This window comes from Macaca nemestrina, chromosome 16 (genome assembly GCF_043159975.1).
Source record: "Macaca nemestrina isolate mMacNem1 chromosome 16, mMacNem.hap1, whole genome shotgun sequence".
Lineage (NCBI taxonomy): Eukaryota > Metazoa > Chordata > Mammalia > Primates > Cercopithecidae > Macaca > Macaca nemestrina.
The window spans coordinates 86,145,308-86,173,007 of record NC_092140.1 but is presented as its reverse complement, the minus strand read 5'-3'; the positions used below and the strand labels follow the sequence as shown (position 1 = coordinate 86,173,007).

Genomic DNA, 27,700 nt, shown 5'->3' with positions numbered 1-27,700 from the left:
GGCATAGTGACGCAAAGAGAAGCCATTCAGATAAACAAGAAACCTATTTTCCAAGAACAAAGAATTGGATTAGACTAGTAATATCTAATAACATCTAAGCCCAATGATGCAAACAAAACAACATGAGAGGAATGTGTACTATACTATGGGCCAAACGCCACAAACAGAAATCTTCTCCTTGCTAAGACTCTTCTTACATAAAGACTCCAGGCAATTATTGTCCCCCAAAATAGCTTTCTTTCCAAAATGACCATTAACCAAAAGCCCCTCTCGCAGAGGTGCAGATAGATGTCAAGTGTTCCATCAAGTGGAACAAGAACTAAATATGGAACCTTGAAACCACAACTGCTGATATACCAAAGATGAATCCAAATAAACCAGAAAATTCACTCAGATAAAGTTTAGTTTTCCATCTCCACAGCATGGGTTATCACAGCAGTCTCAAAGGCTCACACCTGTTTCACTGGCTCAGCTGTGCCATCAATGGGAGATGTGGAGATATGCTGAAATATCGTTCCAGTCTCAATAACATACCACGCTGAACTAATGCCTTCTGTGTGGCTTTTTTTCTTTTTAAAGAATATCAAAATGCTAGGGGCTTGAGAGAGATTTAGTTTAAACATTTCACCTGGTACAGTAGCATTAGGACTTTCAAAAATACCAAATTGTTCACATCACAATGTTTCACTTAACGTTCCTCTTTACGAGCTGGCCATCAAAATCCTCTTCCACTTCATACCTACTCTCCTCGTTTATCACCTTCTGGTTTCTAAGGTACTGAAGTATTAGAAAAAAACAAAACAAAACACAGTGCTCAGGTTCTGGAAGGCCTCTCGGGGGATGGGCCTGGGGACACATGGAGGACCCCTTTATACCAAAGGCAAGAGGGCTAGCAGTCCCAAGAGGGAGGACTGCTTCAGAGTTCAACAGAGGTCCATCACTTCTGATCTGCAAATCAGCTCAGCAATACAGAGAGACTCTTCCTGCCAAAAAGTACAAAGCAAGAAGGGGAGTAATGAGAAATCCAAGAGAGTCAAACACCTTGAAAGAGGGCAAGCTATAGCTTGCTGCTACTGCTAGGAGGGCAGCAGTGTTAAGTTTCCTAGCTGGGTGGCTCTCACCTTCTGGACACAGCACCAGGAGGAGGTCCAGGCAGAAAGCAGCTCACAGGGAAGAAGCAAGGCTCACAAAAAGAAGGGTCATCAGCAGCGCACTTCAGTCAAAGTTGGTGCAATTGAATTTTGAGCAGCTGAAGGTCCAGAGACCTCTAGGAATGGAGAAGTACAAAGCGGCCAGAGGCCCAGAACAGGAATCCTGGTGCCATACTTACTGGGTGGGCAGGCCAGCCAGGTAGGGTGCCCAAGAGGGATGATGGGAAGGACAGACAGTAGAGTGGAGGCTAGCAGACGATACATTCTGGGTGGCTACAAACTGAGAACGCTTTAGACCATAAAGGCCAATTGCTTTATAATTTTACTAGTCTTGTTACTTTCATAAAACTATAGCAAAAACTACCAAAACTATATATATTTTTTGAGACAGAGTTTCACTCTATCACCCAGGCTGGAGTGCAGTGGCTCGATCTTGGCTCACTGCAACCTCCCCCTCCCAGGTCCAAGCGATTCTTGTACCTCAGCGTCCTGAATAGCTGGGATATTTTTACAGCTGTGTGCCACCAAGCCAGGCTAATTTTTGCATTTTTAGTAGAGTCAGGGTTTCATCAAGTTGGCCAGGCTGGTCTTGAGTTCCGGGCCTCAAGTGATCCACCCACCTTGGCCTCCCAAAGTGCTGGGATTACAGATGTGAGCCACCGCACCCAGCCCTACTAGAAATTTTTTGTTTCTATAGCTCAGTAAGTAAATTAGAGCTCTACAAGTAGATTAAATGAAATAAATTACTACGCTTGCTGAATTCTCACAAACTGTGACATCTGTATCCTCACCCGTCAACACTACCTGTATACTACCTATGCATTACTCTTCCAAACTGGGTAAACCAGAATGTGCAATCCCCATCTTATTCAATCTTCATGCTACTCTGAACTCTTCCAATCTCCAGCACTCTGCTTACTAAATTCCAGACATATTAATTGAGGACCTGTATCCTGACCATGATTTAAAAAAAAACAACTTCATCAAAACTCAGGACAGAGAAAGTTGCTCCCGGCTCACTGTACAATTTGTTTTGTGAACTAGGCCTGCAATATCTTTGAAGGAGTTACCTGAAATTATTAAAAGCAAAAACCAATCTATATCTCAAAGTTCCAGAACAAAGCTTTTCACTTTCTGAATAGTAGTGAAGCAGAAAAGACGACTTAAACCAGAAGGGTGCCCTGATTACTACATTCCTCCCGAACATTTTCTGAATATCTCCAGTTCTCCTCTCCTGCCTCTTGGAGGAACACAACCAAAACTACAGCGTCAGGTTAACCTTGTCTTGAATGCAAGCTCCTGAAGATATAAATCTTTTGTCTCACACTTTGTCTTTCTGCAGTACTTAGCACAGTCAGGAAACCAGACTTTTAATAACTACAAAAGAATTTATATTACTCCCTCACTTTTTCCAGTTTCAATAATCCCAATCCCTATTTTCCAATCCTTTACACTTTATTGCTTCACAGTGATGGCAGGCCCCTACTGTCTTCCCAAGAAATGGTAAAGGTGTGTACAGGAGGCATTTCTGGGTCTCACACAATCAAAAGTAATTAAAAGTATATGGTTTATATTACCAAACCAATCTTATATAGGCAATCACTTCACAGCCTATATAAGATAATCATTATGTTTATACCACCACTAAAACATCGACTATGCCTCAAGAATAGAGGGAAGCATTTTGTTTTGGGGGCTTTTTTGTTTCGTTTCTGAGACAGGGTCTCACTCTTTCACCCACGTTGGAGTGCAGTGGCGTGATCATTGCTCACTGCAGCCTCAAACTCCCAGGCTCAAGTGATGGCCCCAGCTCAGCCTCCTGAGTAGCCGGGACCACAGGCACACGTCACCACGCCTGGCTAATTTTTGTTTTTTTATAGAGACACGGTCTCCCAATGTTGCCCAGGTTGGTCTTGAACTCCTGGGCTCAAGTGATCCGCCCACCATGGACTCCCAAAGTGCCAGAATTACAAGCATGAGCCACCATGTCTGGCCTAAGGAAACATTTTGAATTAAGACTATTTAAAATCTAAGACTCAAAGGGGAGAAGTACTAAACCTCATGTCACCCTGCAACTGGAAAAATTTCAGGGTGTCAAGCACCAATTTACAATCATTCCAAGATGTCACTGTTTTCTTCCTAGGTAATCTAAAACTGCAGCAAAGAAAAGTTCTTACCGCTGTAGACTGTGCTTTAAAAATATTTCAAGTTCACACTTGAACTATGGTAATATGTAAGTAATACATATTACTTACTCAATACATATTACTTACTGAAGATACCAACCTATGGGTTAGTTCTATTTATACCAAAGGTAAGAAAAAAAAATTAGTTTCCTTATTTGCTATTTTTGCAAATGGGAGTTAATTAGATAAAGAATCCTCTGGCTTACAGTAAATCTACCCCAATATAACAAAACAAAAAATCAGGACTTTGGATCCTTCTCTGACATCCTTCTATGCTCCTTAATTAGATATTTCATTGGCTTTCAAGTGCTCAACTTTTGGCTCTGAGATAATTTGCATTCAGTTAGACATTTTAAGCCACCCTGTCACCATTATAGAGAACTGCCTAATGAGGTCCCCTTAGACAAGGTCTGATTTGACAACCACCTGCAATTTTAAGACTAAATTTAATACTAAAATGATCCAAGGTTTCCTAATTTCTCTGAATTTGAAAGGATTTGGTGAATGTCATTCCCTAAAGATGGGGCAGTGGGGAGGTCATATTTCATTAAAGAATATCTTCAGTTTGAAACACTTTCAAGTCAACTATATAATTATCAAGTGAACAGAAAATCAGATAAACTCACAATTTCACCTCTGACTCCTTGAACACAGCATCTCCCTCCTTGAAAAGTTAATGGATAGTGAACAAAAAGACCCACCTGATCACTTCTATGCTCTTCTGGAGTTTAAGGGGGCCCATGGGGGCAGGGGGAGCCAGGTAAAAGTCAGCCAGGATGGAGGAAGAACAGAAGAGCAGGAAGGAGTCTCAGGTCCTCAAGAGCTGGCCAGAGAGCACAGAGCGCTGGAATCTAACTCCTTCATTTCAGGGTTAAGGAAACTGAGGCCCAGGAAGACAAAGTTATTTGCCCAAAGTACAAGGCCAGGAAGTGATGGGAAACAGGCCCAGGTTACCTAAATCTAGTTACTGAAAGAGCAGAATTCACCGACACTAATTAACGAAAACAAACGTTCAAACAGCCACAATGGGGGGCACCTTTCTATGCGTTCACCTCATGATTTTCTCCAAGACAGACCACAAGATGAGGGCAGGGGAAAACATGTCAGGGAGGGAGGGTTCTGAATAATACACACGGGCTGCTCTCCTCCACACCATTTACAGGAGATTCTGTTTTAGAGACAGGGTCTTGCTCTGACACCCAGGCTGGAATGCAATGGTACAATCATGGCTCACCTGCAGCTTCCAACTCCTAGGCTCAAGCTATTCTCCTGCCTCAGCCCCCCAAGTAGCTGGGACTACAGGTACACGCCACCACACCGGCTAATTTATTTTTTCTAGAGACAAGGTCTCACTATGTTGCCCAGACTAGTCTTAAACTTCTGGGCTCAAGCGACCCTCCTACTTTGACCTCCCAAAGTGCTGAGATTATAGGCATGAGCCACTGCACCAGTATACAGTAGATTTTATATGCGTATTTAGTTTTGATTTTTATACTTTTATGAGAACTAAGATGGAATCCGCCCCCCTTTTCCCCAGAAAAGGAATATCCTAATAGCTTCACATTGCAAATGGAATACAACATAAACAGAAAAAACTGAGATGGAGTGATTAGGAGGTTTAATAAGTCAGACTTTGCTAGAAATGGCAAAACACCTCCGATGCTGAACAGGTACACTTGAGATTTTTGTTCTCTAAAGCCTAGCTTTAAAAGAGCTTGACACACTTTGTAAAGAAGAATAAAGCCTCCATTCTATAAGCGTAACCAGTAAGTTGGAGGGAGACTGAGTACCATAAAAATCAGTGCTTCTCATACTTGAACATACACAGGAATCAACAGGGATCTATCTATCCTGTCAAAATGCACATCCTCATTCAGTATGTCTGGGGGTAGGCTTGAGATTTCCTGGTGATACTGATGTCAATGGTCCATGCTACAATTTTATCTAAATTGACACATAATAATTATACATAATTATGGAGTACTGAGTAACACTATGATACATGTATACAGTGTATAATGATCAAATCAGGGTAAAATGGGGCAGGGGTGGTAATATTTAATAAAGAGACATATTCTGTTTGAAGGGCCTCTAAGACAACTATAAAATTATCAAGTGAACAGTAATAGAAATTCAACTAAATTCACAATTTCCTCTCTGACTCCTTGAACACAGAATCTCCATCCTTGAACAGTTAACAAAATGACCCACCCTGATCACATCTATGCTCTTCTGAGCATATCACCTCGAACATTTGTCATTTCTCTGTGGGCCATAAAATACAGGAGGTATTTTATCACCACATTTCAAAGTATGTTTGTTTCACAATTTGGACTGCTAGCTACAAACAGTGACATGTGAGTCTTTTTCCCTCTGGTTAGTGGTAGGCCCTGTAGAAATGTCAGCTATTTTTTTTTTTTTTCCTTTGCGGGAAGGAGATAGGAGTCAAGTCCAATAAATAAGTGTAAAAGCATTTGGTACATGGCATGGTTATTTAATACAACAGAATTTGCTCTGAGTTGGAAGGACAGGGGTTTCAGCCTTTGTGTTTGTCATACAACAAAGGGACTTTAGGTAGATAAAGTTATGGAACATGAGACTTCATTCTTCTTATTAAATGGCCAAATGGACCGAATGTTTGCATGAAAGCTAATCTTTCCTTCCATGAAAAGGAAATTAAGCCCACTTTCTCCCAAACGGGATGCTTTTCAGGAGTCCTGAGCTATGTTCTGGCGGAAAGCTGGGGTCTGTGACCATAGAGCAGGACTGCCATCATCCAGGCCATTATTATCAGGAATGCCTAACATCGCTTCTTTCTGCAGTCTCACGTGCCTTGGTTAAGATGTAAGCTTTCTGAAGACTACCTTGCATACAGCCTTTGTGGGCTACTCCATATTTGACAAAAGAAATTTTAAACTAGCTTTAGGAAGAGATGTAGCTTTGGAGATCTTGACTCAAATCCCTGCCAGTTATTTAGTTACATGACCCTGGGCAAATTACATAAGCTTTCTGTTTCTCAACTATAAAAGAAGTACGATAGATACCAGTGAGGTTCCAGTGAGATCCTGTACTTGTGACCAGCCAGTGAGCGTCTAGGGTTAGGATTATCACTGTCGCCATCAGGGCCATCCTTCTGCAACTGTCTTACTGTACTAAATATACGTGTCACTGAGCAGGCTCTGTTCTCAATGAGAACGGAAGTTCCATGCCAGCAACATCTAATGTTCAAACATCACTGATAACTCTTGATTTCTGCATACTCATCTAAGCACTACAGTATACAGAAAAGACCGTAAATCATATGCACAACCATTCTTTCCACTGTCCCCAATGCCATCTCATCATTGATCCTCCCCTACCTTCCTACCACCTCCTCTCATCCTCATTCTGTCAAAAGACAGCAAGGTACCCCAAAGGGGAGGAAGGCAGCACCTAAATTCTCATTCCACCTCCCTACATCAAGAAAAATGTGTCCTTCATGAGCCAGCAGCAACTCATCTCCCCAAGCATGGCGTAATAAGAATGGACTGCTCTTTTGCTGTCAGTTTAGTATTGATCACATGGGGGAGCCTATTTACTAAAAGCAAAAACCTACAAAACCGCTGTTCACAGCTAGTCACACGCGATTAATGCTTTAATATCTAGTCTTTCCTTATACATTCTCAATCAATCACCACAATAACCCCAGAATCTATTAGGACTATTACTATTATTACCAAGATAAAGACAAAGGCTATTGGAGTTTGTTGCCAGAGATGAGTTCCTGGTCACCCAGCCTTGGAGCCTGTTCTCTTACTCTCTAAGGCAGACATCTTCCCAATAAGAGGGTAGTGGGAACACAAAAACATCTTTGTTATCAGAATCACCTATGTAATTCAACTGCGCACATTTCTGACAGAGCCCAAGGCCCATTTTTATCAGTCTGAGCTGCATCCCTAACTGTGATCAGGACCGATAAATGACAGCCCACCACCTGGAGGCCCTTAGTCATAGCTTCAACAAGGTCCCCTGTGTCAAAATGTAAATGACAACGCTGAGTCAAGGTTGGAGCCTAAACCCTACATCTTCCCTCGGTAAACGGTCCTGCCTTAGAAAGAACTTTTCCCTAAGTCTCTTCTGCCAATTCAGGGCAGAAAGTAATGGTCAGCCTTGGAGTGCTGCTGACTCGCACCCTGGGAGCTTCTAAGGGGCCCTGTTCACCAGTGTGAAGGCGCCTCTCTCACTGCCCACACGCTTCTCCAGCTCAAAGGGCCTTTTCAAAGGGATTAGAGGTGTGCTTCAAAATCTTCATTAAGTAATTTAATAATGTATGTGTCCAGTACTTCAGTCCCCAAACAGAAAGGAATGTGCCCAGGAGCCGGCAGGCAGAGCCACATTCTTCCTGTTAACCTGTTATGGTGGGGGCGGTGCTCGGGCCAAGTCCTCAGAGGCTTTCCCCGCCTCAGAGCATCAGGCTCTCATTTTCAATTTCCAACTTGGACTTTTCTCAGTTTCAAATCATAGGCTAACAGAGGTTGAAGATCCTGACAGGGCATAAAATCCTCTACCAAGTCAAGACTGTGATAGGCAAAAGGGAACAAAGGAAAGAAAGAGGCCCCAGTTCAGAGGAGGGAAATGGAAATCTACTCATGTTAAGTAAGAAGACGGAACATCGGTGAAACTGGCTCTTCAGATGGCATATGGCACGGAATAGCAACTTTTGTCAAGTACTATGCATGAAATAAAGTAACAAATGGGCAGGATGGTACTCTTTAGTTCAGTTTTTGGGGCTTTTTTGTTAATGTTGTTACTATTTCTTTAAAGAAGGGGCATTCACACAAATAAATTTCTTTCCCTAAAATTCTGATCAAATTCATGACCATTTCTGATATATTATTTGCAAGAGGGAACAAAAACAAACGAATGAACAAAAAACAAACTAATGAAATCAACCAGTCTTTTCCACTAGCATTAAAAAAAAAAAATCACACAACATCAAAACTTTAAAAGACAAGCTGATGCTTTCTTGAATGGATTCTTTCAGGAATATTTACATAAATGTGGTTCACAAGGTCACTACCCACCCAAATTTGTGGGGTGGTTTTTATGAGCTAAGTTCTTGTTTTGCCCTTCATAATGTCCCATCTCTGAACCTGAATACACCCCTAGCTCCGCTCTACTCCCAGTGTGGTTCTGGGGCCAGCAGCACCGGCATCACTAGGAGCTGGTTACAAATGCAGGACCTTGGGCTTCAGCCCAGACCCACTAAATCAGAACTGACAAGATCCCCAGGTGATTAATACATACACTGAAGTTTGCCATCTCGCAAAATGGTTTATTATTTCATTTTCACAGCTCAATTAAGAAAGTCTTCCTTAGTCATATGCCTTCCTAATAAGTACCATTTATGGATGCTTCTCTGGTAACTAGATGACTTGGGAAAATAAATCTTGTTTGTTGTATGAAATACTTTTAAGATAAAGTTCTTTTTTGGTATGTGCAATGTTTTGGGGGAAGGGGGAATTGCTTAATCCATTAACAGCCTTCTACAACACACCCTACTGTCATTATTTCTATTGATCAAAAATGTACACTATAAACAAGAAAAAAAGCAAGTATATCCATATTAAACCAAAAATACCAACTGAGCAAAACATGGCAATAAAAGTCAAGTGAAAAACACACTGGGAAAAAAAAAAAAGCTTACAAAGTCTGTTTGCAGAGTTACTCTTGTCAGAGAAGAATATATCTGCCATACAATTCAGAGTGAGAGCAACTGCTTCTGTCTAAAAGAGATAAGATTTCCCCCACATGCCAGGCCTTGCCCTCAGCATTTTATATACTACATTATATAATTTAAGCCTCACCACAGCCTTACATGATGGGCACTGCTTTACTGAGGTCTAATTTACACACAGCCAAATGCTCAAATGGGCTGTGTACAGCTGGATGAAGTTTTATACATGTACCCTGTGAAATCACCACCCACAGGTATTGTCACTTACTAGCACTTACGTTCGTTTTGCTTGTTTATTGAAATTTATACGAATGGAATTGTGTGGCATGTGTCTTTGTGAGCCTGGCTTTTTTCATTGAGTGGTTCTAGATAGGGTGGGTAGGGAAAAGGAATGCCCTGCTAAGGAGCACAGAAAAGTGTAAAATACCTCAAAGGGAGGGAGTGCCCCTCCTCAGGCCTGGGAGGGGTGGTAGAGGAATCTGTAGGAAAGGAAGCTGGAAAGATGGGCCTTTCAGATGGTGAGTGGTCTTGATGCCCAGGAAAAGGATTTAGATTTTATCCTCAAAGTAGCACAGTATCTGAAGATGTTTCAGGAGGTGAAATGTTATAATTAAAGTGATGCGTCATCTTGCCCACAGCAGAGTGAAGGAAGGAACTGGAGGCAGAAAGCCGATGAAAAGACCAGTGTAGTGACCCAAGCATGAAATGATGAAATGGTTCCAGCCAACTAGGGGAAGGGAAAGAGGAAAACTCCAAGAAGCCTCAAGCCCATGCTCCACTGCAGAGGCAAAAGAGTTGAATTGGAGTTTTTCCCACTGATCCAGCACTGAAAGCTATCCTCACCTAAAAAATAATGGTAAGTGCTATTCAAAACCTGATGACCTCAGGAGGAGAAACCCATTTCAAAGAGGAAGACAAGTTCAAAACAACAGCCAGCCATCTGGTCCTCACTGAGGTGACAAATTAGACCAAAGCTCAGGAGAAAAGATGGAGAGATATGGACATGAGAGGTGAAGAATAAGACAGCTGGAACTAAATGGGCCTCCAGAAACCATCTGTGTGTGTGTCAAGGTGACAGGCTGAACCAGTCAGAAGGCACCACCACAGAAGTGCACAGGGGCTTTACCTTGGGGGGCACTCACATAAATTAGTAAAAGGAGTGTGCAACCTGACAGGAAGAGGGTAGGAGTATGATAAAAATCAAAGACTGTAGCATTAGCAAAAATTCCTGCCAATTAGGCATTCAAAATTTAAAGTTGCCTTTTCTCAACTCCAACTACTGCAAATGCTGAGTCAGATTCTCCCAAAAAACACAGTATTTCAGAAGCTTCATTAACTCCTTCCAGCATCTTCAAGGTATTACTTTGCAAATTACTGTCTGGGTATGCTAAACTTAGTAAATTACTGTTTGGGTAGACTAAATAGTAGCTTAGTACTCTGAAAGAGTTAATGGAGCTTCCAAACTGTCTAATTTACTCCTAAGGTGCTTTTGATAGTCAAGACTCTTAACTTAATTTGCATATTACCAATGCAAATTTCAAGGCAATCCAATAAACTGGGAATTCAAATTTATGTCCAAATTGGATCCAATAGACTTTTATTTAGACTTCCTAATCATCATAAATCTTAGATGATTACAACCAATCAACAGGGGTCTTTCCTCAAGCAATCTACTACAAATTAAAGCTAAAAAGTGATGGAAAAACATAAAACTTGAGATCAAGGTTTGCAATTAATGTGTGTTTAGAAACATGAGTCTGGGCTATGTCTGGTCTGTCTAAAACCATCCCACAGCCACAGATTATTATACCTCAACACCCCCCACCACCCGTTTTCTCTTCTTTGCAGCTATTTTCCCTTCCATCAGACTATAGTAACTTCTGCCACACGACAAATTTGTTCGTTAAAGTCCAGTCTTTGAAGGATATTAAATAATTCCTAAGATGAGGCATGTATCTCTTCTCTAAAGGAAAACAATAAATAACATAAAAACAAGAATTTAACTTTTGACTTAAAGGTGATTGTTATGTGCTCAAGTCACTTTCCAGTTATGCTGTCAATAATGTTAATAGTATTTTACATTATTCACTGACTGAACTTTGTTAATCAAAAAAGCCGGCAAGCTTTATACATACATTCACCAGTGGCTTCAAAAAGATAATGCATAGAAAACAAAGTAGAAGCACTGCTAAATAAGTAGTGATAATTTTGTTTAATTAAAACAATATGGCTGACTCTTCCCTATTTTTCAAATTTGCTTTAATATTTTTAAATTATATATACAAATTTAAACACGTATTTGTTCTCAAGCCCCCAAGCAAACCTGAATAAATCAATCTTCTGAATTGTCCAATGTACTAAACATTGATTCTCCAACATAATACTTTTTAAAATTTCTGTTAAAATTCTCAGTGACGAAATGGGTTTTTTGGTCAGATTGGCACCTTTTTAGGCACGTTTCTAAAAGATGTTGTTCTTGCCTTGTTATTCTTTTGAAAAATATAGAGCAATATCTAAGCATCTTTGTACTAGTACTGTTTTACCATTAATGACTTGATTTGATAAATACTTCGAAATGGAAATATCACCAAAGATCACAGTTTAGACCTATTAATTTTAAAAAACAGAATTGTATCTACATTTTCAAATGTTAGCGTTTTAAAAATACGGCAACTAGCACTCTCTAGAGAGGTACCTACGTTATCATTAATAATGAAATTACATATGCATACATTTCAGAGCCAAGAGGCACTAGCTGAAACCACACACATAGAAAGATTCATGTAAACCTTAGTCCCACCATTAAAGCAAAAGACAAGCATCTGGTTTTCTTCTTAATTTATTAATATTTTCAGTTCCATCACAGTGGTTTTTTACTAACTACAAATTAAGTAGCCAACCTATGCCTTGATTGCAGGCATAATATGCTTAATATGCTTTCCCTTTCCCTCACTTTCTGAAGGTGAATCTGAGCAAAAGAAATGTGGCAGGACAACCATGGGACAGTGAATCTAAACATATTCTATGGCATTTAAATTAGTCATTTGCAAGAAACTAATCCTGTTATCCACAGAGAAATTTTCAAAAGGAATAGGTATATAACTAAAAGCGTTCAAAGAAAAATTTTAAAGTCTTTTCTCTTTCTCCCCAGTCTCACTTTTGAGGACAAGAAAATTTTAAAATTCAAAGCATAAAACTCATTAATATCAATCCCTTAGGGGAATAAATGTGGAGGGTGGGAGGAGATGCATAATCAATGTACCTGAAAAAAAGAAAGAAATTCACACAAGCAATGTAAAAGATTATTTGAAACATGAAGGGGGAGAGACTGATCTTCACCTGCTAATGTGAAAGCTGCTACAGCTTTCTTAATGCTGGTGTTTTTCTACCCAAGGTCATTTACATTTTTTAAAACGGTTATTTTAATTTCATTCCAACACAATGCATTCTATCTAGATGGCATGATTTACAAAGCCCTGATACAGCATCTTTCAACACTACCTGCCAATCATTTAAGGCTTTTCCAGGTTTTATGTCAGAGATTTAGGTATAGGTTAGCAGCAAATCCTTCTTAGTTGACACATGTGAAGATGACCCAAATGCAAAACAAAGCAAAACACACTACCAAGCTCACCTACCTGATAAGTCTTCTCCAAGTTACACTACCATAAAATTAGTAAGAGTTCAAGGTCCCAATCCAGAGGCAACTTCATGTGGGATGAGTGATGGATGGATGGGAATGAACACCACACATGCTCTGCTCATGCACTCACTGCCTACATCACTGCACAGCTAGGCCACTAATGAAGATCTCAATCTGATGAAGTCATTTCCTCAGTTGCAATTTAGGGAGTTGGCAATGGTCCTTAAGGTCTCTCCCAGCTTACTATGCCTGTACCGTGTATTTCCATTTTAGGCTTCTCTCAGCACATGTTTAAGATAAATCTTATTTTATTACAGGGTAATGAGGAGAAACAATATGTATCCTAAAAAAAGTAGGTTAGCTATGGCCTTTTGGCAATCAATGCTCTTAATGCTGTTGACTATTAGGTGGAAAGGTGTTATCCAATCCCAATCCAACCCAAACCAGATGGAGACCCTAGTCGGCACATGAATCCAAAAAAAAAAAAGGTTGAGTTACAGCAAGGATTTCAAATATATACATATATTATAAATAAAAAAGTATGTATACCTTATATGTGTGTGTGTGTGTTTGTGTTGTGCGTGTGTATATGTATATGTATTCCTTAAACATTTGACTTAAAAATATACAGGTAACTGTGCTTGAGGTACAGCAAACCTTTGAATCAAGATACTCTGGTTAGGCTTCCATTCTTTCTTATAAACCCACAGCATATTGTCACCACAGATTTACGATTTGGATTTCTTTCAAGTGGAAGAGGAATCCAACTGAACCCCTTTCATATCAATCCAACTACAGAAGTTCTCCATGGTTTCCCCCAATCTTACAGGGTCTCACTGCAAATAATTTATCAGCAGCTTAAGTCTTTCAAGGGGTTCAACTTAGTTCTTCCTAAAGATAATTATTTTCACATATTTAACAGCTAACTTTATTAGGAAAACAAGCACTACTGCACAAACACATCTGAAAAAGCACAACTGAGTTTCAAGAAAACTGTAACTCAACTACTGTGCTAGAGCTTAGCTTTAGCAGTCAGAGTGCCATATACAATCACAAAGTGTGTTTTGTCAAGGGAATTAAGAGCTGGGGTTGATGTGGTGTGCTGCGGAAGCAAACGTCAGGTGAGAAAGCTAGAGTAGATGATGGTGTCGCCATAGAAATTTACCCCGAACACTTAATGTGCCAAAATGGGGCAAAGACTAGGAAAACTACAGAGCGTCTTTTTAACTGTGTGATTTATACTGAATGTGACAGAATTAGCCTAAATTTTGCAACTTCCACCAAAAAAAAAACAAAAAAAAAAGACAAGACATGCCACCTAGAAGCACTATTAACACTTTAAATGTGTGAGTGTCACTTGTTCTTACAAGGCAATCTTTTGAAAAATCTAGTTAGTGATACTGTATATGTATGTGTATGTACCTACATGATATTTAATGTGCACGTATGACTGAGTTCACTCAACTATCTCATAATTAGTCTAATGTCAGATTTTTTTTATTATTATTCTTGCCTCTGGAATAAACCATATGATCTGTACGTGGTTCTCTTGGTATGTTTATCTTCCCGTGTGCTATTTACACTTATATTAGAATTGATTCATGTACATTCAGCCCAGAATCATATTGGCATCAGGCAAGGACACCTAGCCACCAGCAACTATGACCAGGCAGACACAAACACATAATCTATACTACAGAGAACTAACTGAAAGGTGATGCTACTTCATCACAAGCCTTTCTCTCCTGGAAGCTTTCTTCTTTAAACATGCCATGACAAAAGGAGTCTAAACCAGACAACTCTATATTTTTTCACCTATTTGTAAATATTACGGTCATCCCTAAAAAGTCTTATGTATAAGAATCACACACTAGATTAAGATGTTAATTTTTTTCCAGACAGAAACCAAAAGTGTATTCATTTAACATTATAGACAGTAAAACAGCTATATGTTAACATCCTTTCTAAAATTCAGTTGGTTCCTATTTCACACAAACCCTTTCCTCTAGTTCCCAGCCTCAGGAATGTAGATTCTGCTATGAATAATCATTTGTTAAATGCTATAGAAACCTGGAATCTTTGTTTCCAGAATTTAAAAACTGGTACATATTTGATTTAAGTAAATCAGTAATGATGTTCTTCATCATTTACTTTTTAAAAACCTGATATATATCATATATGTACATGTTGATATATACATAAAATATCATATAAATAAGTATTTTTAGTCAATGGTCATCCAGTCTTCATTTTTAGTCACCAAAACCACACACTGTGTGGGCAACTCAATAATAAAACACAGTTACTAACAAATGTTTATAGCAGTAAAGAAATAGAAAAATAAAACTCTTAAAATTCACCGCTCAACCATGTCATTTTTTTTCCTGATCAAGGAAAATTCCAGGATATTTTAAGAGAATTCCAGAGTACCTGCAGATGCTCTGTGACAACACTAAGCATTCCAGTGCTCACAGTTGGTGCTTAAAACTGTAACCTAGCAGCATTACACACACACATTTCCTACTCGATAGCTCCCTACCCTCAAAAAGAAATGATGGGGACATGGCTCCCATTTCTCCAGCCTTAACTCCAGTCACACAAATCCAACCACCTGTACTTCTCAATTCCTCCCCACTGTCCAGGCTGCTCCTCCCCGAATCTCCTCTCAATCTGGCCCAAATACAGCCTCAGCCTGTTGAAATTCTATCTATACTACAGTGCTCATCATAGGTGTGTGCTCTATTTTTTCCTGGTTCCAACCCAATGGTGACCTTTTCTAGCCCCTAAACCCCCAAGGTACTCCCTTTTCCACCTCTCTAGTCACTTGCCAGCAGTACATATGTATTAGTAGCTACATAAGCCCTGAACCTGCTCGGAGGTGTGGAAAGCTAGTGTGTGAAAGAAGGCCACAAATTATACCGGTAATGCTGCTGACACTAACCACTAAGAGATACCTCTTGATTATCAGCTGAGAAGTATTGAAAAGTAGTAGGTACGAGCCTAATAATCTAGAAAACATACATCGACCAAGCAATAATAAAAATATCAACAAATTTGGAACAACAAAAAACATATTCTAACAATAACGTAGTGGAATTTACTGAAAGGCATGTTCTACTTAACCAAAATACTGTGGAAAAACAATTTTTCCAAATGTTATCTAGCAAGATAGAGCAAATGTAAAAATTGAAGATCAAAATAACCTCCATCACTTTATTGACCAAGGTGGTTTTAAACCTATCAAGTTGACAGTTTTCCAAACTGAGTTTCTATCACTCTTCAACACAGACTACACCGTATATCTCATCACCCAGAGCTATATAGCCTAAAACTGACTATTTCAAGGACCAGCAACATGGTTGGTTGGTTTCTTTGTTTGTTTGTTTCTTTATTTAGAGACAGAGTCTCTCTCTGTCACCCAGGCTGGAGTGCAGTGGCGCAATCTTGGCTCACTGCAACCTCTGCCTCCTGGATTCAACTGATTCTCCTGTCTCAGCCTCCTGAGTAGCTGGGATTACAGGCACGTGCTACCACCACACCTGGCTAATTTTTGTATTTTTAGTAGAGACGGGGTTTCACCATGTTGGCCAGGCTGGCCTCAAACTCCTGACCTCAAGTGATCTGCCAGCCTCGAATTCCCAAAGTGCTAGGATCACAGGCGTAAGCCACCACGCCTGGCCATGAAAAGGAGATTTTAAGTGACAGCACAGCATGTTATTTTCTATGGTGGGGCTCGGGGAGAGGCAGGGTGCCAAAAGGGACTGAGGAGGACTATAAGAGTGATTGTCCATAATGGACACTACTTGCCAGATGTCAGCCCAGCTCATGCCCCTCCACTGTCCCTCCATCCTCCCCAAGTCATAGTACAGCCTGCAGGTCCCTGCAGCTCCCACATCCAACTTCCTCACTGCCATTCCTATCTCATCACATCCCTGCCCCTGCTTTAAACTCCTCAGTAACTTCCTTTTTCCATCAGGTAAAGACCAAGGTCATGTCATGCAAGGCTCTCAGATCTAACCCTGTCTGCTTCTGAAGCTTTGTCTCACCCTGCCTTTCCCTTCAGACTTTGTAGTTAGGCCCCCAAAAAATATTGTGCCACTTCACCCTTCCCAGAAAGTTCTCTATAAACCCACAGATCCGCCCAACTTCTCCCCACTCCTCAATCAAGACCAGATCCAGGTTTCTTCCAAGTGAGATCTCCCTATGTCTCCCATGTGGCCCTTCTATGCCTTGGTTGGGCCTCTGGTACAGAAGGCACAGTGCAACTCTGTTTACACATCTGTCTCCCAGACAAAAACCGAAGGGCAGCAACCATGCTTCCTCGTGCTACACCCTGAGCACCTAGCAAAATGCTGGGGACACAGCATGGGGTCAAATGTCTATGTCAATCTTGTTTGAACACTCCCAGTCCTCTGAAGCAGAAAGCTGTCCATCCTAGGCAATAAATATAACCACCAGAAAACCATCATTCTTCTTGGACACACTTTCAGGCTAGGGAATTGTTTCCCTACTAATTTCCCACTTGGGGTTTCTTCTTTCAACCATTTGTTCCTAGAGTGCTATACTACAAGTCAGGCACTGTATTAGGTAGGTAGGTAGGTAGGTAGGTAGGTAGGTAGGTAGGTAGGTAGGTAGGTGGGTGCGTGGCACGGAGGGAGGGAGGGAAGGAAATAAAGTTATCAGGGAGCTTAAAGCCTATAGGGGAGATTCTATAACCCCAAACACAACATTCAACAGTCATTACTCCACACTATTTAGTATTGTACACATAGGTAGTACATCTCTATACATTCAATGTTTTTAACCCCATTTGTCTACTAAAGTCATTCTGTTGCCTTGAGCCTACACCAACATAAAGGTGGGAATGGAGGTGCCAATAAATGAAACCTGTATCAACAGATAAGAAATCAAATCTCAATTCTAGTAGTAGAAAGAACTAAGAAGATGGGCTAGCCCAGTATCTTCATTTTACAGAACAAGAGGCCCACGGCAGAAAAAGGTTACATGAATTGCCTGGAGTCCCCCAATAGGTACACTGCTGAACCAGATTTTGAATCCAGATCTCTTAAGTCTTGGCTCAATTCATGCACCCTCTTTCTTGTCCCTTACCTAGCTGATAGTAACATGTCTCTCATGGTGTGTTAAATTCAGTCCACGTCCATATGAAAAACTGAACTAGTGTTTCTTGGGGCAGAGGAAATGACAAAAGCCAAACGCAGTAAAACAGCACCATATAATCTCATAACCAAAAGCTACCCTCAGCTGCTAACATTTTTAGCATTTGTGGTAGGACAGAATTATTGGTCCCAATTCTTCACTCTCTGGTAACTGTATTTCTATGGCCTCTTGTGGGTAAAGCACACTTTCCTCCTTCTTGATTCCAGAGATGCTATGGCTAATGGGATGCTAGGGAATCTGATGCTGGCAAAGACTTGAAACATACTCATGCAGTCAGGCTTGCCCTCTTGCACATGACACTACCATGAGAAGAACTTACCCTAGTCACTCACCTTCCAGCCAAGGCCTCAAAGTGAGACACATGGAGTAGGCTGCTGCAGGGAATTTCATACATGTGAGCAATAAATAAATACATACGGTTGCATGCCATTGAGACTTTGGGGGTTGTTATGGAGCAAAAGCTGACTGATAATCACAATGTGTTATCCTTCAAGTCAAAAATGCATATTTCTCCTTATCTGTCACTGCTGTGACCCCTCAGAGTATTAGCTCGCTGTTGAAGTAGCAATCACCTTATTCTTTTTCTATTTTACATTTCTCTAGGCTATCTTTTTTCAGATTCTCTTCAGAAAAGAACAATGTCTACAAATTGAAGTGTCATCTCCAAGGCTTTTCCTGATTCTTAAGGTAGGTATTATATAAGAGGGTGGCAGAAAATGTTATCCTTTCAGTGTCACGTCACAAAATGCCTCCTTTTTCCTTCAAAGCAGTAAAGTAAGATTTGTCATGATCATGGTTAATTTATTAAAGATAATTTTCAACTCATATGATGGATCCTAGAGATGGGTGGGAAGGGGGTACATGTATCTTCCTTCACTGCAAGTACTAAAGATTTTTTTGTTGTTGTTGTTGAGACGGAGTCTCGCTCTGTCGCCCGGGGCTGGAGTGCAGTGGCCGGATCTCAGCTCACTGCAAGCTCCGCCTCCCGGGTTCACGCCATTCTCCTGCCTCAGCCTCCCGTGTAGCTGGGACTACAGGCGCCCGCCACCTCGCCCGGCTAATTTTTTTTTTGTATTTTTAGTAGAGACGGGGTTTCACCGTGTTAGCCAGGATGGTCTCGATCTCCTGACCTCGTGATCTGCCCGTCTCAGCCTCTCAAAGTGCTAGGATTACAGGCTTGAGCCACCGCGCCCGGCCAGTACTAAAGATTTTTAAAAGCTGTTTTAAAACCTTCAGCTGAAATAAATGTTAAAATACAATGACTTTTGGTATTTTTAAAGGGCCTCCAAATCAGGGTAACTTTAAACAATGACACTCAATGTAAATGCCCTTCAATTGTGCCATTTTCCCATTCCAGCACACAGCTCAATGTCATTAAAACTACTCAAATTTAATTAATTATCATTATCATTTGTAATTTTTGAAGCTCAGTAGACCTGAAATAAAATTACGTTTGGATGACAAAACACATTATGCAATAAAGTCATCTGGAGGGTAGAATACCAAACTGGGAGCCCACTGCTTCTTTTTCCTTCTGCTTGCCATGACAAGGTTAATTTGTTTGCTTTCTTTTTCTTCCTTCTGTCTTACAAAGGAGATGCACACACTTACTTTGGAAAGGATGTAATTTCTATATATGTATCAGTCTACACTGTATTAATATGCCTAGAGTGTGCATAGAATTATGCATGAGTATTTGTAAATTTAAGTCTGTTTACTCAAAACCACAGAAAATACAGGTTTCAGTGCATCCTCCTTTTGATACCAAAGGAGTAAGTGATTTTCTCAGGAAAATGAAAGCTAATTTCTTCAATTCTGGACTACAGATAATTAGAACTGACTACAAAAACAAGAAGTAAACATGTCTTCCTGTTTTTGAACCAAAGCTAGTAGAATAGCATTGTCTTCAAGGAAAACTTTATTTGCATATATTCAAATTCATGCCTAAAGAAATTCTTCAGGGTGGGAAAAAAAATTCCTCAAGGCCCAGGATTTTTAAACTGGAGCCCATGGACAGAACTCAAGGGATTCATGACCTTGGATAGGAAAAAACACATTTTTATGAGTCACTCATTAAAATGTAGCATTTCTTCCAATTACGAATGTAGGCAACACATCACAGTATTGGCAGTACCTGTGACTTTGACACCAATAGAAATTGGATGCCTTCACATTACAGTTGCTGTCAAAAACCCGAAATATTGTTTATTCATCTCCACCTCGAAATTATAGTGACCCACCACTAAATAGTATGTAATGTATTGATAAAGAAGCACATCTATTACCCTATGACAATTTTGACAACTGTATTCAATGTAACTGCTTTCCTTTGCAATCGCATGTAATTTAATATTATGTACCCTGCGACACTGAGGACACGCTGCATCCACTTGCCACACTCTCAGTCCTCAGCTGCCCGTCTTTATTAACTAAGGACATCCGGGGTGCTTTTTGTGGAAGCATGAGCATACTGTACTGAGGGAAGGGAGAGGAGATAACAACCTATTTATATATATCTATAACAGTGAAATTTTTAAAAATGGTAATTATGATGAGGCATCTGTCTATTTGGCACCATCTAAAACCAGCAAGCAATAATTGTACAACAAGGGGGTGTTTAGTGTGTGAGGTTTAGGACATTGTGCCAGAAAACCTAAAGCATCCAAGTTGTAAAACATTGTAATAAGCAGGTAATCCTAGGCCCAGCGTCCAAGTTTCTGCCCTAACCTGTTCCTTATGATTATGATTTTAAAACATCTCAGTGTCAGCAGGTTCACTGTGAGTCAGACCTGAAATAATAAATGGCTTATTTTCCATCCTGATGGAGGAAATACATCATGGCTCATTGTGGCTCACTTAACTGAGGCTGTTTTTACAGGAAAATATAAAAATAACTAAGCTATTCCGCCTTACCATTTTTATTTTAAATTTTTTTATTAACAAAGCTCTACAATCCATTTTAAAAAGAAAAAGCATGTTTTCAATACAGGCTATAAAAACAATAGCTCACAAACATCTAGAAGGAAAAATAACATAAACTGAGAAAATTATGCTTGTAACCAACAAATACCCTGGTTTGCCAAAATAACCAGTGAAATGCATTCACTACATCAAGATAAAGTGCTGCTTATTTAAATAGTCAACCACGTGGTAATGCTGTTAAAAGACAGCCAAAATCTTCTACCAGTATTCATTAAGGTTGCCACGCCTTAAAAACCAAATGTATCTATACACACACGTGTACATAAATTCCAGAATGCAAAGTCTTAGTTGTTGTAACCTCTCAACTGAATGTTACGAGAAAAGTTATATCTTCACCAAAAATAAATGCTTATTCAGTGGCATCAATACTGCACATAGGCTGTAAAACTCATCATGACTGAGGATAAAATGAATGAGCAATATATTCTCAGAACAATGAGTTTTGTTCTCTCCTGTTACATAAACAAGTTCTATGTGACCTCACGGGTTTTAGATATGATTTATGACACCATGTCAGAATGCAATCTTATTCGTTACCCAAAACTGTGCTAGAGTGCTACCACTATGGTGGGTTCAGACATTATTTAAAACAAACAAACTTAAGACAGCATTACTGTAACCAATACTAGGTTACTAGGTACATACGGTGTATAGTTCAGGATATGACCGACCAATAAATTTAGAATCATACATAAGGTTCTCAGTGTGTAATACAAATTTGAAGCTAAAAATATTCATCGTTTCTGCTGATTTCGTACATTAAAAGAGTTAGGCCATAATTGTATCCTATGTCCTTTAAACAGCGATGCAGGGCAAAACCCTGCTAGAGGGGTTCACATGGACTTACCTGCCCATTCCCTCCTCACCTGACTCGTCTTGTGCCCCTAAACATGGATGGCATGATAGGGAAAGAACACATCTAAAACACACAGAAGCTGTGTTTGGGAGAGAGGATGGTGCTCAGCACTCTCTCATGAGCCCTATTAATTCCCTCCTCCCATCACAGCTACAGTAATGTCAACAGTAAAATATAAAAACTGAGGCTGGGCACGGTAGCTCACACCTATAAATGCCAGCACAGTGGGAGGCCAAGTTGAGTGGGTCACTTGAGCCCAGGAGTTCAAGACTACCCTGGGTAACATGGCAAAACCCCGTCTCTACTGAAAATACAAAAAATGAGCCATGCGTGGTGGTGCATGCCTTTAGTCTCAGTTACTCAGGAGGCTGAGGTGGGAGGACTGTTTGAGCCCAGGAGTCGTGGGTTGAGCCAACATCACGCCACTGCACTCCAGCGTAGGCAACAGAGTGAGACCCTATCTCAATAAATAAATAAACAAACAAACAAAAATAAAAATAAAAACTCTACTAGAGGGCTAGGTTTTGCCCTGCCTTTTTACAGGCCTACTGAAGACAGGGTCAGTAGACTGAGAGGGCCAGCAGAAAATGCACTGACTCAAGGGTTACAGTTATCCATCTTCCATTTATCAGCTGTCATGCTATGGAGACCCTGGATCTCCCCAACAAAATCCAGGCTTCCCCACCTCTCCTACAGGGTTTTAGAAAGCTCAAATGGACAGAGCACAGCAGGCAGACAGCATATCATAGACACAGCTATGAAGAGAAAGTGCCATGTATGATGGAAAAAATGTTGCAGGGTCTCCATGAAATTATCAGGATGACACCTCAGGTTTTCAACCTTAAGGAAGAAAACAGAAGAGACTTATGTGTGTGTTACACATATGTACGTACACAAATGCGTGCAAGCGTGCCTAGGGAGATTTCTTTCAAAAAGAAGGCTGGCCCAACAATTTCAGTGGCCAAGAAATTTTATCATCCTGGGCACAACATTTCTTGTTTCCTTGATGTCAATTCCATGTACAGTGGTCCTTCCCTGAGTTCTCACCTTCCACCTTTTTGTTACTTGCAGTACAATATGGTAAGATATTTTGAGAGAGAAACTGCATTCATCTATCTTTTATTACAGTGTACTGTTATTATTGGTCTGTTTTGTTATTAGTTATTGTTGTTAATCTCTTACTCTGACTAATGTATAAACTATCATAGGTATGTAGGTACAGGGAAAAATGTAGTATACACAGGGTCTGATACTATCCACAGTTTCAGGCACTCATTGTGGGTCCCGGAACTATCTCCCTCTTATAAAGGAGGGCTACTGTGTATCAGCTGATCTACGATTTTAACAGCAACATTTTAAAGGAGGAATGACCCACAAACTGCTCTCCCTGTCTTCGTATTCCTTTCACCAGCAAGATAGAGGTGAAGAACTAACCTTTAATCAGCCACAATTTGAAGGCTGTCAGATGATCTCCAGTATTTAAACCTTGAAATCTGGGTGAAAAAGAACACCTCATGCCTGCAAACCCTATTTCTTCATCAGGATTATCACTTGGTCAATAAGAGATAGCAAAGTCAAAAGTGTCCTCTTTTTGGGGGTGGTGTATGTGTTGGAGGGCAGGATCTCTGTGAGAACGGTTAGAAGTAAAAGAGATATGGTGAAAGGTCAATAGTCTGTCATCTCTCTCTTCCTGAGGCACATAAGGATGTGACATAGTTACATGTGGTTTGCAAGAGGCCTTCTCCCTTTACGATCTGCTTCTCCAACATCCCTAATCTAAATCAATTTTTATTTTCAGTTTGGTGTTTAAAAAAAACAAAAAAGTTACCACACAGAAAGGACTGTAAGTCTGAAATGTTAATCACATCAAAGTCTGGAACTTCAAAGTTGCAGTTCCCACACCAAGAGCCGCTCCGGCCCCCATCTGCAGTTTGAGTGTTAATCTAGATGGTGGTCTCTCTGATTTAAGACCTTGTTTTATGTGTACAGGGACTGTGGCCAAGTCACAGGCCCCACGAATTTGAATCTCCTAACTCTCATTTGGTTTAGTGGATGATTACGGCGTCAGCATGTGCATTTGAAACAGGTCCCCAAAGAGGAAGCACATTCAGGTCACTTGAACAAACACGAGCGTGGGCCACACCAGAGCCCTCCAGCTGACTGCCTAGCAGCAGTTACACGGTCTTCCATCAGGACCCTGTGACCAGAACTACCAGGCGGCTTTCATGGAACTGAAGTTGGGTCCTCACAGCTGGTACCATTAAATGGCTTATTTTTCTAAGAGCCTGTAAAGAGCTTTAACAGACAGAAGAAAGTAAGTCAGACCTCTCTTTAAAGAGAAAAAATAAAGGGTGAAAAAACTAGCACTCAACCCGGTATTTTAACTACTGGCAGTTGCCTTTCCTCTACCATGCAACACAGTGACTTGCAAAGGTATTTTCCAGCAGTTCTGGTTCCTGATTTCAGTGGCTACTCTATTTCAGGAATAAGGACAAAACTCAATACAGAGACAAATGTTGGAAAAGTCCCAGGGAACTAACCTGGCACCAGCAGTTCTGTGCAAGTCCACCCGGCCAGGCCAGGATGCATCTAAAAGCCAAACAGTTTGCTGTGTGCTTGGCTTCTCATCATCTTCATCTCCTCTAGCAGCTGGAAATTTTAAAGCTAGATATGTTTAACCATCAGGAAACATGCTGACCATGAGCTCAGTCCTCTTCAGAAAGTCAAGAACACTGCAGGGATTAGGACCTCTTTTCAAAGCATGATTCTTTTTTTTTTTTTTTTTTTTTTTTTTTTTTTTTGTTGAGACAGAGTCTCGCTTTGTCACCCAGACTGGAGTGCAGTGGCCGGATCTCAGCTCACTGCAAGCTCCGCCTCCCGGGTTCACGCCATTCTCCTGCCTCAGCCTCCCGAGTAGCTGGGACTACAGACGCCCGCCACCTCGCCCGGCTAGGTTTTTGTATTTTTTAGTAGAGACGGGGTTTCACCGTGTTAGCCAGGATGGTCTCGATCTCCTGACCTTGTGATCCGCCCGTCTCGGCCTCCCAAAGTGCTGGGATTACAGGCTTGAGCCACCGCGCCCGGCCCTCAAAGCATGATTCTGCAACACAATTTAATTCATCTGAATTTTCTACTCAGCAAGAGGGACCTACAGGACTCAAGGTCACTGGAGTTGTAAGCAGCCTGAAAATATGGTCAATGACGTTTCATTTTGTAAAGAGGAAAACTAAGAAACTGAGGGGACAGCAAACCTTTACATAGAAGATTTTGTTACTGAGAACAACGCTAGCAACTTTCTCACACTGCACAGACAGTGGAAGATCTCTTGGCCCTGCAGAGAAGAAAGCACAAGAATAGCGATGCTGCTCCCCTTATCTGGTGGCCAACCTTCCAACCACCTCAGCCTCTGAAACACTCAAGACTATTTAAACAAACGTGAACCAGAAAGTCAGGGCTAAAAGAAAACAATGAAAGCCAAATGCTAATCCACAGAACTACAGAGCACAGAGATCCTCTCAAATCCTCATCCAGGGCCTGGCTGGATTTAAACTGTGTATAAAATAAGACCAGTTATTTAACACACTTTGTTATAAAGCTTCTCCTGAAAGGCCCACCCCTTCCTAGCTTGAAAACCATGCTGAAGTAGCTAGGAGGCAAAGCAATGTACACAGTAAGAGAAGGTCTTTGCCAAGCTCCAGAAGACATGGCATAGGTGGTAAGCAAAAAACCAGAAAATCCCAATGATCACTCCCATCACTCCAGTAAGGCAGAAAAGCACACAGTGAATGCAGAGGTAGGTAAAAAGCACATTCATGCAGCAAACAACTGCTGAGCACCTACTACCATGTGGGTTCAAAAGAATGAAAAACATAGAGGATGTTTGTCCTTGTGGAGCCTGTGCTCTATGGTGGGGGAGATGGACAAGAATACACACTGGGGGTAGGTGTCAACAAGTGCTACAAGAAATAAAGCAGAGGGGGCCAGGCGCAGTGGCTCACGCCTATAATCCTAGCACTTTGGGAGGCCAAGGCAGGCAGATCACCTGAGGTCAGGAGTTGGAGACTAGACTGGCCAACATGGTGAAACCCCATCTCTACTAAAAACACAATTTTGCCGGGCATGGTGGTGCGCACCTGTAATCCCAGCTACTCGGGAAGCTGAGGCAGGAGAACCACTTGAACCCAGGAGGGGAAGGTTGCAGTGAGCCAAGATTGCACCACTGCACTCTAGCCTTGGTGAGAGTGAGACTCCGTCATACATAATACATACATTGATAGATAGATCAGATAGATAGATAGATAGACAGACAGACAGTCAGTCAGACAGAGCAGAGAAGAGAAGAGGGGACAGTGCATAGCATATACCGGGCATGCGGGGAGGCTGTGATTATCAACAATGAAGTCAAGGAAAATTGCTTTGAAAAGGTGACATCTGAGTGAGCGAGGTGAGGTGAAGGAAGTAGCCAGGCAGACACCTGGGAACAGTGTTCCAAAGAGAGGCAAGGGATATTGCCAAAGCCCTGAGGCAGAAGGATGCATCGCATGAAAGGAGGCCAAGTGACCAGAGAGACATGAAAGAGAGGAAAATGAGGTCAGGAGGGCTGGGCTATAATAAAGAGGCTTGCAGGCTGCTGCGGGAACCTCAGCTTTCAGGCTGAGGGAGGTAGGCAGCCAGGGGAAGTTTGGAGCAGAGGATCCGTCTGGCCTTGCTGAGTACAGGCTGCAAAAGAAAGGGCAGAAGCAGGAAAAGCAGTTAGGAGACAGAGCAACCAACCTGCAGAGAAACTACAGGGGCTTGAACCAGACACAGAAGTGGAAGCAGTAAGAAGTAAAGGAACTTGGATATATTTTGAAGATAAAGATGACAGCACTGCTGATAAACCAGATGTGGGATAGGAAGGGAAAGGAAAAACACTTTCTTCCTAAATTTGAAAGAGCTTTAGTTACTTGGAATACTTACTCAAAATGAAAAACAAGTATCTTTAGCTGAGACAAGAATATCTGGGAATGATAGTAAGGAGGGTTTTTTTTTTTTAATGAAAAAAAAATTAAAACACAAAAAAAGAATATTGAATGCCTTGGCACACAACAGAAAATTAAGTCAGCGCTGCAAAGGGACTAATGTTTAAAGATGTATGAAGGAGAGAGAAAAAATTAAAAAGACAAGAACTAAACCAGGTGTTCTGAAAAGTTCTGTAAAGGAAATGAGTCTGAAGGATGAGACGATGCTCATCTAATGAAGCAGACAGGAAAAAGGTCTGAAGAAGAGGGACCGTGGAGGGACAAACGCATGTGGAGAAGAGTGAGAAGTCTATTGGTACACTCACAGGAAGCAGCAGCAGGAGTGGCCTGAAAAGGCCATGATGAGCAATTGTATTTATGCTGGAGGTATCAGAAGCTACTATAGGGCAGAATAAGACTGAAATACAAGAGGGAAACAAAGCTGTGTTTCTCTGCTTAGGACAGAGTTGATCCGTGAGGCTGCGTGCAAGGGGTGTGAAGGGAAGGCGGCACAATAAAATTAAGACCTGAAGCAGACCAAGGAATGAAAAGAAAAATTGGCACTACATGGCAGTCTAGATTGGGAGCCAGAGCAAAAGGGACAGATGGAGAAAGGAGCAAGGAACCAGGAAACAACGCTCTATTGCAACTCACCTCCTGTGAGCTTCCTGGGGCTCCTTTTTCAATGGATAGCCCTCATGCTTTAGCATCTTTATGCCAACATGCAAATACAAACAAAACCTCCCCACACCCACCCTGCTGGATACAAGTCACTCGAAATAGAAATAACTGAACAGATATTTTAAAATATAATACGAAAGTATTAATTTCTGCATGAATTTCTAATGGGATAACAGAGAAATGACGGTTTAGGGAACAATCTATCTCTGACCAATAACAAAGGTGAAAGGCCGGGCATGGTGACTCACGCCTGTAATCCCAGCACTCTGGGAGGCCAAGGCGGGCAGATCACCTGCAAGGCGGGCAG

At 41.1% G+C, this 27,700-nt stretch overlaps 1 protein-coding gene across 1 annotated transcript in view; it reads right to left on the bottom strand.

The window, feature by feature from the left end:
• LOC105491751 (forkhead box O1) overlaps positions 1–27,700 on the bottom strand; it is a 111,446-nt gene that overhangs the window by 33,235 nt on the left and 50,511 nt on the right. The window lies entirely within an intron of this gene.